Below are 12483 nucleotides of genomic sequence, written 5' to 3' on the forward strand. Positions count from 1 at the left end.
CTTGTTCCAGGGGTTGGAGCTCTTGATCATCACATTCTTCTCAAGTAGTGTCTGCTGCACTTGTCTGTTCATAACCACAATGAGGAATTGGGAGTACTAACCCAAGTGCATCACCTGGGTTTGACATGTGTTCCTCATGGCCTCATAACAGTTACCCTGTCTTTTCCTGCTAATCAGGATAAGTCTCCCTGCAAATATGGTGACCTTTCTTCTTGCCTATTGGTCCCCTGTCAAAAGGGCATACTCTTTGGGGACCAGGACCTCTATCCCAGCGAAGGCCAGAGTTCTGGAAATGGGAAACATAAATTAACCAAATGGACCAGTGCAAGTGATGTCGCTACTCAATGGTTCAAAGATCCATAAAATTGTCCTACTGATGATGAAGAAAGATAGAAGTTTCTGATTCAGTGAGGTTATAACCTCATCCCCAGAGTATTGTCTCCAAACTAGCATTTTAGATGCCTCTTTAGCAGGCTATTCCAACACTCTATCAGTCCAGCTGTCTCTGAATGGTGCCATATGCAATATGAGACCACTTATGCATTTCCTTCATTGTGAATGGGTCCCCTCTTCTGATGCTCACTTGTGTGGGACTTCGTACCTATGTGCAGGTGCTCCACAAGTTCTTAGATAAAGGTGTTGGCTGAAGCTCAGCAAGCAGGGAAAGAAAATCCAAATCCAAATCCCCTTCCATGCTAATAAGTACCTACTTCTGTGAGAATTAATTAGTGGCCATTCCAGGATAAACAGCCAGTAGATCTCTTTGAGGCATAGTGTCATATCAGGGACTCTGTGTTGCTCTCTGTTGTACATTTAGAAGTGGCAGTAGATAGAACAGCCTTGATAAAAATGATTACGTGCATATCCTTTATCTCTACTACCATGCACACATAATTTGTGCTTTCGATTTTCCTGCACTGAGTGGCTGCTGACAAAATTTGGTTAGTATCAATTGGCTGAGTCATTTATGTCTGTTTGATTGTGTAGCGCCTCTTCTGTGGTGGGGTATTCTCTGTTGCATATCAATATTTTATACAAAGACCATCACACTCTGTCCCCACTCCTGGATGTCCATCTGAATGTCTCTACCCCGAGACCTCTTGTCGTGTATCTTCCAATCTCTTTTCTGTGGTCTCCTTAACAACTATCCAGATCAGTATTCTCAACCTCACTTACTGAGCTACTTCTTCAAATAATGTGGGTAACCAGGTTCACCACCTATAATTTCACCCATTGGAAATGTTTTCCCTTTCCCTGATCTTTCAGGACTGAGTTTCTGCTTAAACTAACATGTTTAGCAAATCCTTGGCTAAACCAAGCTTCTGCTGTTTTGTACACTTTAGTTGGTCTTAATGGACTTCCTGTACGGTCACTGGTGTGATCTGAGGGAGGAATGCTGGTGCAAATGTTCTATGGGAGTTCTCGTGACTTGCATATGTCCTCTTGTCCTGCCTTTGTTCAGTTCTAAATTTTTACTTTTGTCTTTCGAGAAATTTGCCACTGGACCTGTCTGACACAGAAGGTCTGACAGGACTCAGCTCCTCAAGTGTGGTTTCAGGCACAAGTTCACACATACCCTTTGTAAACATTCTGACTCTATCACTGGACATGTGCATGACAACATCTGTTTTTTAAAAGACATAACTTTCTGCAGCAAAGAACATGACCTTGCATATGGGATTATGTTGTGATCCTACCAACAGTGCTTTCATTAACTCCATAGTGCATCTTTTGCCTACCAAAGCCTTAGATAGTGCTGGGCATGCTGATTGCTTCACAATCTGGACTTACTGCAGAATCCTTTCTTGTTCTAGGCCTCACTCAAAGCCAATATTCTTCCATATCACCTGGTTATAGTCCAGAGAAGTAATCCTAGGGGTGAAATGTACTGCTTCTAGAACCTTGAGATGCTTACTAGGTATTATGCATGCCTCACTGTTATTGGGAATGCAAGATGTAGCAATCTGCCTTTGTGTTCTAGGGGATACCCTAGCATGCTCTTAACCATTTGAACTCCTGAAGCTTTTGCTAAATAGCACATCCTCAATACATAGGTTTTATTTCCCATACTGTAGGATTTGAATATGCTGTTGAAGTCTCCATCATGCTAGCACCTTTTCGCCATTCTGCCCGTTCAGAATGGTGACATCAATGTAATGGATCAATGCTACATTCTACAAAAGCATGACTCTAGGAATGACACATCAGATGCTATTGGAGCTACTGCTTGTGATCTGTGGAACTCAACAAAGTCCACCTGGTTTCTTCAGGGGTTAGACTGGTGAATAAAATGGAGATATGACAGAGACACTTTCCTCTGTCCTCTTTAGATCTTTAAGTGATCTAATAGATCTATACCATGCAATAATGCATTTGACTTATCATCTTGGACAGAAAATCTTTTAGAAACTTCCACTTACTTTTCCTACTATGATAGCTTTCATGTCATAGGTCAAGTTTCCAACGTAGAGATTGCTCTAACCACAAAGTGTGCCAATTCCGGTTGTATGTTCAGAGACTGGTGAAATGACCACCATGTAAGTTCTCTAGTGCAGTGAAACCACTATATGCTGGACTTTGACAAGGATTTTATTTCTCACCTGGAGCAGAGAACTACAGTTTAATGCAGGGAGGGGCGTGACAACACTTTATATATCTGGGATTCAATGTCGCCTCAGACCATGTGTTTAATAGTGCTTGAAATGTCATGTAATTTTATTTGGGCACTACACTGTCATCCAAGCAAATAGCCACAGGCCACTTAGAAAATAACTGGTACAATTATTACAACATATTTTTGCCAGTATGTTGCTGGGTCCTTCCTCCCATGTACCTTGAAATCTCTTCAGTCAATATGTTATGGTGTAGAAACTATCAGAACTGGATAAGAGCTTATGACTTTTATTGAGGCTACTGCTCTTAGCCTCCTGTTCACTCATTCTTGCTTTTCTTAATCGTATATTATATTATAAATACACTACACAGTACCTTTGTTGGCTACCTACCCCATTAGCTCCTGGAGATGCTATGTTTTTTTACTTGTTTCTATAACGCTCTTCAGATTAAACCATCTTGGCTGCTTCTTTGATATTGACAGACGTTACACAAATAGCATCTCTTTGAAACTTCTGGTGGTTCTTAAATGACCCATACTCTCTATTGCTATTAATAAGCCAAACTCTGTAACCTCTCCTCCTCTCAATTGTAGCCTGCTAAGTGTTGCCAAAGAACTTCTTAAAGATGATGGTGACTCTCTTACCAGTGTATCCCTGATGGCCTTGGTAAAGGGCATGCTTTGGGCCTTCCCGTGGAACAAAATTATCCGTTAGATCTTTTGGCCTCACATAATATATCCACTCCAGCATGCCTGTCTCCCTCATTTGTTTTTCTCCTCCTCTACCATCTGCTATGACAATTATTGCTTTTCAGCTTCACTCAGCTTGGGCTTTTATTTTCTATGGGCTTCCAGGAGCCAATCTGGCAATGAGTCTGCACCCACCCCTGGAGTCCTTGCTAGGGTATTAAATTCTATATGCTTAGAGAATCCCCTTGCAAATGAGTTAGGCAAGCTGCAGAGAATAAAATAGTACCCATAAGACTACTCTCACATTAGAAAGCAGCCATAATTGGGGAGGTCCCCAAGGCCACCCTCACTTCAGACTAGCTGGCTAAAAATGTACTGGTCCCCACAGACTCTTTCAGGTCCAATGATTCACTATAATGACTCAAAGAGCTCCCTGAGAGCTATTACACTCACAGCCATGTTTATAACAGGCAAAGTATATGTATTAGAACCAGCCAAATGAAGAGATGGATAGGGCAGAATCTGAGAAGATTCCAAACCTGAAGCTTTCATCATGATCACAGATATGCTCCTCTCTCAGCATTAAAGAGTGACAACACTTAAAGAGTATTGTCAACTGGTGAATAACACCCAAATCTGTGGTGTCCAGAGTTCTTATTGGAGCTCCATCATAATCCTGTCTCTGTGGCAGAACTTTAGTCTTCAGCCCTCACCCTCACCCAAGAAGTGAGACATGCATTTAGTCTCCACTTTATCTGGAGGTCTGGAATGATATGGTATGGTTCAAAGCCCCCATCATAGATCACGTCTTTAGATTGTCCTGTGGTTAAAGCCCACAGGGGGGAAAAAAAAAAAAAAAACATTCCTGTCAAGCAGTAAATTCAAGGGGTCCAGAAATTACCTAACAGTAGGCAAGAGAAAAGTCTGGACCTCTCTTTGGGTAAAGTCACTTCTTCATTACACATTCCAAAGAAAATAAATTCATCTTCCATCAGTCTGATGTTCTGGCCTCCTTGGCAGGCATCATCATAATTCAAGTCCATTGGTGCTCCCATGGCTCCTATATGCTGAATCATGCCAGTGCACCCTTGCAGTTCCTATTGGGTATACTACCTTTCCTTCCTTCTCAGGCTCAGCCTGTCCCAAACTAAGTTATCCTGAGACAACTTCAATTACTGACCAGGAAGACAGGAAAGGAGGTGGGTGCAAATGTTGAGTGGGAACCTTCTTTATTCTGAAAGACCGTCTTTCATGGAGATAGTTCCAGATCTTAATAGGCAGGGATGGAGCACTTCTTCAGTCTATAAGTGTTTAAAGTGTTTGGGAATAAAAATGTTCTCATGCAGTGCACCATCATCCCAGGTTTTCCCACAGTGTCCCAAATGCTCATCAGTTGAGCATTCAATCAGCTTAACATTTTCTCCTCTCCTTATGCAGGAGATGAGGGCTTCTTTTTAAGCTTTCCAAGAGGTTTTTTGGTCTTCATAATTTTAGACAGACTTACTCAATAACTTAAGCAAGATGTTTTCTGGAACACATAAATCAATCTCTTTGAAGAAAAAAAATTCACCTCCCTTCCAAGTTGATCCTGTCACTAATTTTTATTTCGGCAAGAACATCCGTGCTTGGAACAATATATTACAGCCTTAAATTAAAGGGTTTTTTTTGTATGTATCTAATTTCTTTGCTTTTTCCATGGGGTTAAAGGGGTACAAAAGATAAAATATAGTCAATTAAGTAGAAGCTGTGTGCACATGTATTTAAATAATGTTAGTAATTATTATTTTAGAATGGATCATTATTATTTTTAACTTTGGAAATTAGTGCATTCAATTCTCTCAAATTAAGTTTGTTACATAAAAACTATCTTTCTCTAGGATAAGGTAAAACAAATGGATGTTCTGTTGTTTGCTTATCCCATAGTACATTAACCACTTTTGAATTCATCTTGAATATCTCATGAGCTGAAGAAAAGAAGCTCCAATCTTTATAACAAGAAAAATGTTCAGGCAACTAAATGATGACTTTTCCAGAACCTATAAGGGAACAGAGACGAAAGGATAAATGACCATCCCAGATTATGGAGGGACATAAGCACATACAAGGAGATAGAGGAGCCAAATGTTTACTTGTCTCAGGCAGAAGTGTCAGATACCACAAAAGCCAGTGGGAACATTGAAGTAGAAATGTTCATGATTCCTTGGAGGCTGAATGGGAGTACGTAGGAGAGCATGAAGCTCCCAAAGGCTACAGGAATGTGCTCCCCATCCACTTAAGTGCTCTTTCCTATAGAAACACCTCCTGGATTTCACAGGGAGGATCTGGGAGAATCCAGAGAATGATCTCCTTGTCATGATTGTTGGGGAGAAGAATAGCAGCCACTGTGAAATTCATCCAGATCCCACTGCCATGTGAAATAAAAAGCTGAATCATCAAGGGAAAGGGCCACAATGAAATAAACAGAGTAATAGAAGATTCTTGCTGCAGCTAAGGAAGAGGAAATGGAGCAGGAGATCTAGCAGATGACAGGTAGCTTAGTTTTATGCTGTCCTTTGATGTACATTTATTTTTACTTATATTTACATTATACATGCATTTACAGACATGTATGTATATAAAAATGCATACAGAATAAAATTTTGACTCTCTACATTTATGCGTGTACACTTGTATGCTGTGCAACCCATTTCTTTTTATTTTCATTTCACTTAATATTATTTTATTTATTTTATCAATATTATTTTTTACATTCTATGATTCTGTTGCAGAGCACCTGGGAGGGAGGGGGAGAGAGGAAAGGGAAAGAAAATGTGATGGAAGAAAGAGAAAAGAGGAGGGGTGGTATTGAGACCTGTGGCACCCCCCACCATTCCCACAGGGGAGAACAGGGGGCTTCCAGAGGTGGCTTGGTTATTGCCAGGATGGGTGCAGATGTCAGGGGGTGTGGCAAAAGACTTCATCTCCCACCTCTCCAGCTTGGGATACTAGAACCCTTCTTGCTGTGGCTGGTGGTCACCACTGGGATGGCTGCAGGTGTGTGGGGGGGTGTGACTGAGGCCCTCAGCCCCACACCACCCCAGCTTGGAAGAGCCCAGGGCACTTCCTGCAGCAACTCTGTGGTCATTATTGGGCTGGTTGCTCATGTGGGGGGGACATGGCCAAGGTCCTTGGCCCCGACCACCCCTGCTTGGGAGAGCTGGGGCACTTCCTGTGGCAACTTAGTGGTCATCGCTGGGATGGTTGCACTGTTGGGTGGTGTGGCCAAGGCCCTCAGCCCCCAACCTCAGGACTGATTGCGGGTGTTGGGGGGCCTGCCTGAGGCCCCCAGCCCTCCCCCTTTTCTGGTTTAGTAGCCCAGGGGACTTCTGGTCCTTCTAGGTTTTGTAGGTGTTCTCTGGTGAAATGAGGTCTTTACTAGTTAACATCAAACTTTGTCTCTGGTTGTGGGTACTTTTCTTTTCTTTCTTTTTTTTTTTTCTTTCAGTTCTGTGTTGAATTATTTGCTGTTCCCACCACTCAAACTCTGCACTGGAACTAATTCGATGTCCTTTGCTTACTCCTAAAATGTGGGACCTTCCTGTGGGGACCAGTACTTGAGCTCTGTGACTGAGTTCAATTTCTGCTTTGCTGCTGATTCCCTAGGAAAGGCTTTTTGTGTAGCTCATATATTAATGGTTGATTTTATAGGTACTTCTGTGTCTAGTGAGATCTGGTACACCTGTGTTGGGTAGAAACACTAGTTTTTGCCTTAGTCTTTTCATCAAACTGCACCCCATGAAATTCTATTTTTCTGAGCAGTCTACTCTGAGTGGTCCCACACTGACTGGGGGCAAATCAGGTGTCCTTGCTGTACCCCACTGTTCCCCTGGTGGATCCATCTCTCTCACCACCTGTGTTGCAAACACTTCCCATGAGAAGGGCCATGGTCTGGTCCCTTGCAATGACTCACCAGCCTCTGAGTGGCTCCTTTTTTTTCAGTTGTGGCTCCTCGGTCCAATGTGGGTCTCTGAGAACCCTATTAGTGCTCTTGCTGTCCTGGGGGCCACCAAAGCCTTCTTCTCCCCTGCTGCCTCCAAGCAACTTCATCTGAAAGGCATAGCTGTCGTTTTTTGCTAGCTCCTGCTCTGTGTGCTCAGCAGCTCCAGCCCGGCAAGGGACAGGATTCTAAATGGTTGCAGTTTTTTTTTTTTTTTTTTTTTCTCTCATCATGGCTTCTCCCACAAAGTGACACTGTATTGACTCTTCCACTGTATTGACTGGAAGTTCATTTCATTTAATATTTTGTGACCACAGTTCCATAATGTTAAACATTATTAACATACTTTAGTTTTAGTGGATGCACAGATTTGGATATATCCTGTAGAATATTTAAGTTCTTAGCAATTTAAGTATTATAAACATAATTTTTTTTAAATTTTAACTCTTGTAAATATAACTTTACTAAAAACAGTAAGTTAAAGATAGTGAGTATTTATAAATTGTTATTGAATCTCACCTGATTATTAATGTAAATCTTAGAATTAGAATCAGTAGATTTAGGCATTTTTTCCAGATTTTTGCACTACATTTCCAAATTCACTTTATAGAAAGTTCATTCCAAATTATATTTGGTATAGTGATGAATTGGGGTCTCCCTTTCTCTATTCCCTTGTCAATCCAAACTATAGATTTTACTTGCTTATATATTTTAATCCTTAAACACATATACCCCCAACAAATAAAAGGTGATATGAGATGAAATCAGACAAGTAATCTTGAAGTTTTGTATCTGAATGTGTTTGTGGATTAATGGTCATATAAAAGCGTGTGATGTTACTAACACACACACACACACACACACACACACACACACTTGAAAACCTGAAAATAGTATACTGTATTTTTGTGTCTGTTAGAATATTTTTAATTTTAGAAATTTATTTTTTTCCTGCAACTTTTCTTACTGAACCTGTATTTGTACTGGTTGAATAATGACTTCTGTAGTTTTTCCCTCTTTTATTTCACTTTTTAAAAAGTGGAATAAAGTATTTTAACAGCTAAATTTAATTCCTAACGGATTATAAAATGTGAGCCATAAATTTGATAATTATAGTAGACATTGAAATATTTATTCAGCTAAGCTTTTACAGAACTAATTGCTGTACAGACCTTGGTAATGACTTGGGACTGATCCACCATGAAGAGTTTATGTTTTGACAATCCTCTGCTGCAGAGTGGAAATCAGGTTTTCCCTTCAGCAGCTGATTTCTTCATAGTGAAAACTTATTTACTGAAGAGATTCTTTCACTTAAGACAAATTTCTAATTCTATTTTAAATTATTCTATGATAAGAGACACCAATGTATTTGGGGGGAAATTGCTAGTATGGTTTTCAAGGCAGCTATGGTAGGTAAGTCCCCTATATTAGTATTACTACTTCTTGATTTATTTTTCTCAACTTATGTGAATTTACTGTTTGAAACAAGAAGTATGCTTATTATAGCCCTGGGAAATTTTCTTATGAAGTAAACTGTAATCTTTAAAAATATAAAATATATGTTAGGTATCAGTGCCTCAAAAGAGTGTTACATCATGATCACAAATGATCACACAGACTGGTCTCTCCAGGCCACTCAATGGTGCAAAGACATGAACTAGAAAGTCTATGGGAAATTAAATATGTAAAGTTTCTTATGACTTATCTATCCTTAACCATTTGGCAAAGAAGAACTGTAATTTTTATTCAAAAAATGTTTTTTTTTTTATGTAATGCAAGAAAAAAAAAAATGGTTTCAGAAACATTCAACTGATTTGAAAGGCTATGGGAAACCAGACATTGAAAAGACCTTAGAGACCATGTAGTCTAACCCTTTTATGGTAAATGAGAAAGTGAGAAGCCGTGCAGTTATGTGTATGCCTATAGCTCAAGACAGGAGTATGTGAATAATTGTGTTCTTCTTTGGAAAATTATCGTTCCCTTTTGAAATTTCTTAATATTTTTTTTGTGTGTATGTGTTTAATGAAAATGAATTTCTACTTTTTCAACATTTACTTGTACATATTTGTGGGGTCCAGTATGTTGTTTCAATACATGCATATACTGCATAATGATTCGCTTAGAGTAGATAGCATAGTTTTGTACCCATTAGTTCACCATTTTTCCTCCCTTATGTGCTCACCCTCCCCCACCTTTGATAACTGTTACTCTACTCTTTACTTCTATTATGAAAACCACTTTTTTTTTTTTTTGATTCCACACATATGGGTAATATCAAATATAAGATCTTTGGCTTTTTGTGATTTCTTCTGCTTGTTTTTTTTAATTTGTTGATATAGAGTCTTCCTCCAACTTATATACATTACCCTTTAAATTTGGCTTCCTTTCTCTAAAACTGTGTAAGGTAATGTACAAGAGTAAATAATTATGTTTCATAATTTCTGAACAATCCAGATGACAGATTAATATTTTCTGCTCCTTTTTCCTACCATTTACTAATGATACACAGAAGGAAGAAAATGCCTTGGAAAATGGAAATTAAAAAAAAAAACACTCCTATTACTAACAGAAAAATCTATGTAGTATGTGGGCAAATATACTCTAACCTTCTTCACAGAGGAGTGAACTGAAAAACGAATAATATCTCTTATCCCCAGGCAGTCAAGAGGAATTCAAAGGCATTTTTATTTTCTTAAATAAATAGATCATGTTATGTTGGAGGAGTATACAAATATTTGGTCAGAGTGATTCTATAAAACTTGGACAAATTTATTGAATACATACAAAATTGTAATTGTATGTATATGAGAATAAGCATGCATATTCATTTGTGGTATGCATAAGTAGATAAGTGTAAGGAAATTCGTGTTTTTAAATGAGGAAGATGTGTAAAATAATATTTTATATAAAATGAGTACTTGTGTCTCTTCACTAAAATTTTCTGTGTACTCTTATTCCTTGCAATTTTACAATTCTCTGCCTATTTGAGAAGCTGTTTGTTAACATATAGCTTTCGTCTAACATGGCTAAAAATACTTGATTTTTCTTTTAATTTTGTCAATGTAATCAATTCATCATAAATATTAAAACACAATCTGATATCCAGACATTACTTTGATATATTACAGGTTAGAAATACTTGTGGCTCAGGTAAATTTTAGCAAGAATGAGTGTAATTCCTTTAAACTAATGCATCCTGACAATAATGTGATCTCAATTTTATATTGGATAAAATATGTTGTTTTTTTTTTCTGAAATTAGAAAACATATGACAAAATGGAAAAATCCCAAATATATGTGATTTTATCCCAGGCAAATTAAAACATTAGAAAAATTACTTGTCTAGTTTTACAAATATTGCACTTATGAAGGATGCATGTTCTGCTATACTCCAGAAGTTCCTTGAACACAGTTTCCCCATTGTTACTACAGAAAAGTGTCAAGTTTCTCAAACACTGTGTAGTATAAAAATAGAGAAATTTTTACCTAATTTTCAGCTTAGGGTTTTCAGATTGCCTATTTGTTCTTCATTTCAAAATATTCCAGTATTGAGAAACTAATTGAGTGGAGGTATTTCTCATCAGCCCAGTCAATGTAAAATGATCCCATTGTTTAACATTGGTATAGAGCCTATTAAAGTTAATAGAGGAAAGAATTACACCACTGAACTAGAAGTGATGGAGATGAGTCAAATAGAGCCAAAGAGGGAGAACGGGCAAGAAAGGTTACACTTACCCAGGACTTCCTTTTATATGGCTTTTTCTTTGAGGGGAGGAAGGCACTGAGGCACTATTTTCTACCTAGATAGAAGTATATTTTAGATCGCTTGTGTGCATTTATAAGCTATTTTAGTTTCTGAGCATTCTTGCCTATTCAGTGTAGTTTTTGAATAAGCTGGTCATATACATGTTTTGTTTTGTTTTTTCCACAGTATCAGATCCACTTCACCACTATTTCTGACTTTTACTGCTTCCATAAGATGTTTTCAGTCATTAACAATAATATAAAAATAGGCTTGTCCTTGCCACAAGGTTCAGACTAATGCTTACTAGATATAGACAGCGCCAAAGCAGCAATAATTTCTTTTTTTTTTTTTTAATTTTATTTTTTATTTTTTGTTATACGTACATGTGGGGTACAATGTTGCTTTTCTTTTTTTTTTATATACATATTTATTTATTTATTTATTTATTTTATTTTTTTTTAAATTTTATTTTGTCGATATACATTGTGGCTGATTATTGCTCCCCATCACCAAAACCTCCCTCCCTCCTCCCTCCCCCCCTCACCCCCAACAATGTCCTTTCTGTTTGCTTGTCGTATCAACTTCAAATAATTGTAGTTGTTATATCTTCTTCCCCCCCCCCCCGGTTTGTGTGTGTGTGTGTGTGTGTGTGTGTGTGTGTGTGTGTAAATTTATATATTAATTTTTAGCTCCCACCAATAAGTGAGAACATGTGGTATTTCTCTTTCTGTGCCTGACTTGTTTCACTTAATATAATTCTCTCAAGGTCCATCCATGTTGTTGCAAATGGCAGTATTTCATTCGTTTTTATAGCTGAGTAGTATTCCATTGTGTAGATGTACCACATTTTCCGTATCCAATCATCCGATGATGGGCATTTGGGCTGGTTCCAACTCTTGGCTATTGTAAAGAGTGCTGCGATGAACATTGGGAAACAGGTATACCTTCGACTTGATGATTTCCATTCCTCTGGGTATATTCCCAACAGTGGGATAGCTGGGTCGTATGGTAGATCTATCTGCAATTGTTTGAGGAACCTCCATACCATTTTCCATAGAGGCTGCACCATTTTGCAGTCCCACCAACAATGTATGAGAGTTCCTTTTTCTCCACAGCCTCGCCAGCATTTATCGTTCATAGTCTTTTGGATTTTAGCCATCCTAACTGGGGTTAGATGGTATCTCAATGTGGTTTTGATTTGCATTTCCCGGATGCTGAGTGATGTTGAGCACTTTTTCATATGTCTGTTAGCCATTTGTATATCTTCCTTAGAGAAATGCCTACTTAGCTCTTTTGCCCATTTTTTAATTGGGTTGCTTGTTTTCTTCTTGTACAGTTGTTTGAGTTCCTTATATATTCTGGATATTAATCCTTTGTCAGATATATATTTTGCAAATATTTTCTCCCACTCTGTTGGTTGTCTTTTAACTCTTTTAATTGTTTCTTTTGCTGTGCAGA

Source organism: Cynocephalus volans, chromosome 2 (assembly GCF_027409185.1).
Source record: "Cynocephalus volans isolate mCynVol1 chromosome 2, mCynVol1.pri, whole genome shotgun sequence".
Classification (NCBI taxonomy): Eukaryota; Metazoa; Chordata; class Mammalia; order Dermoptera; family Cynocephalidae; genus Cynocephalus; species Cynocephalus volans.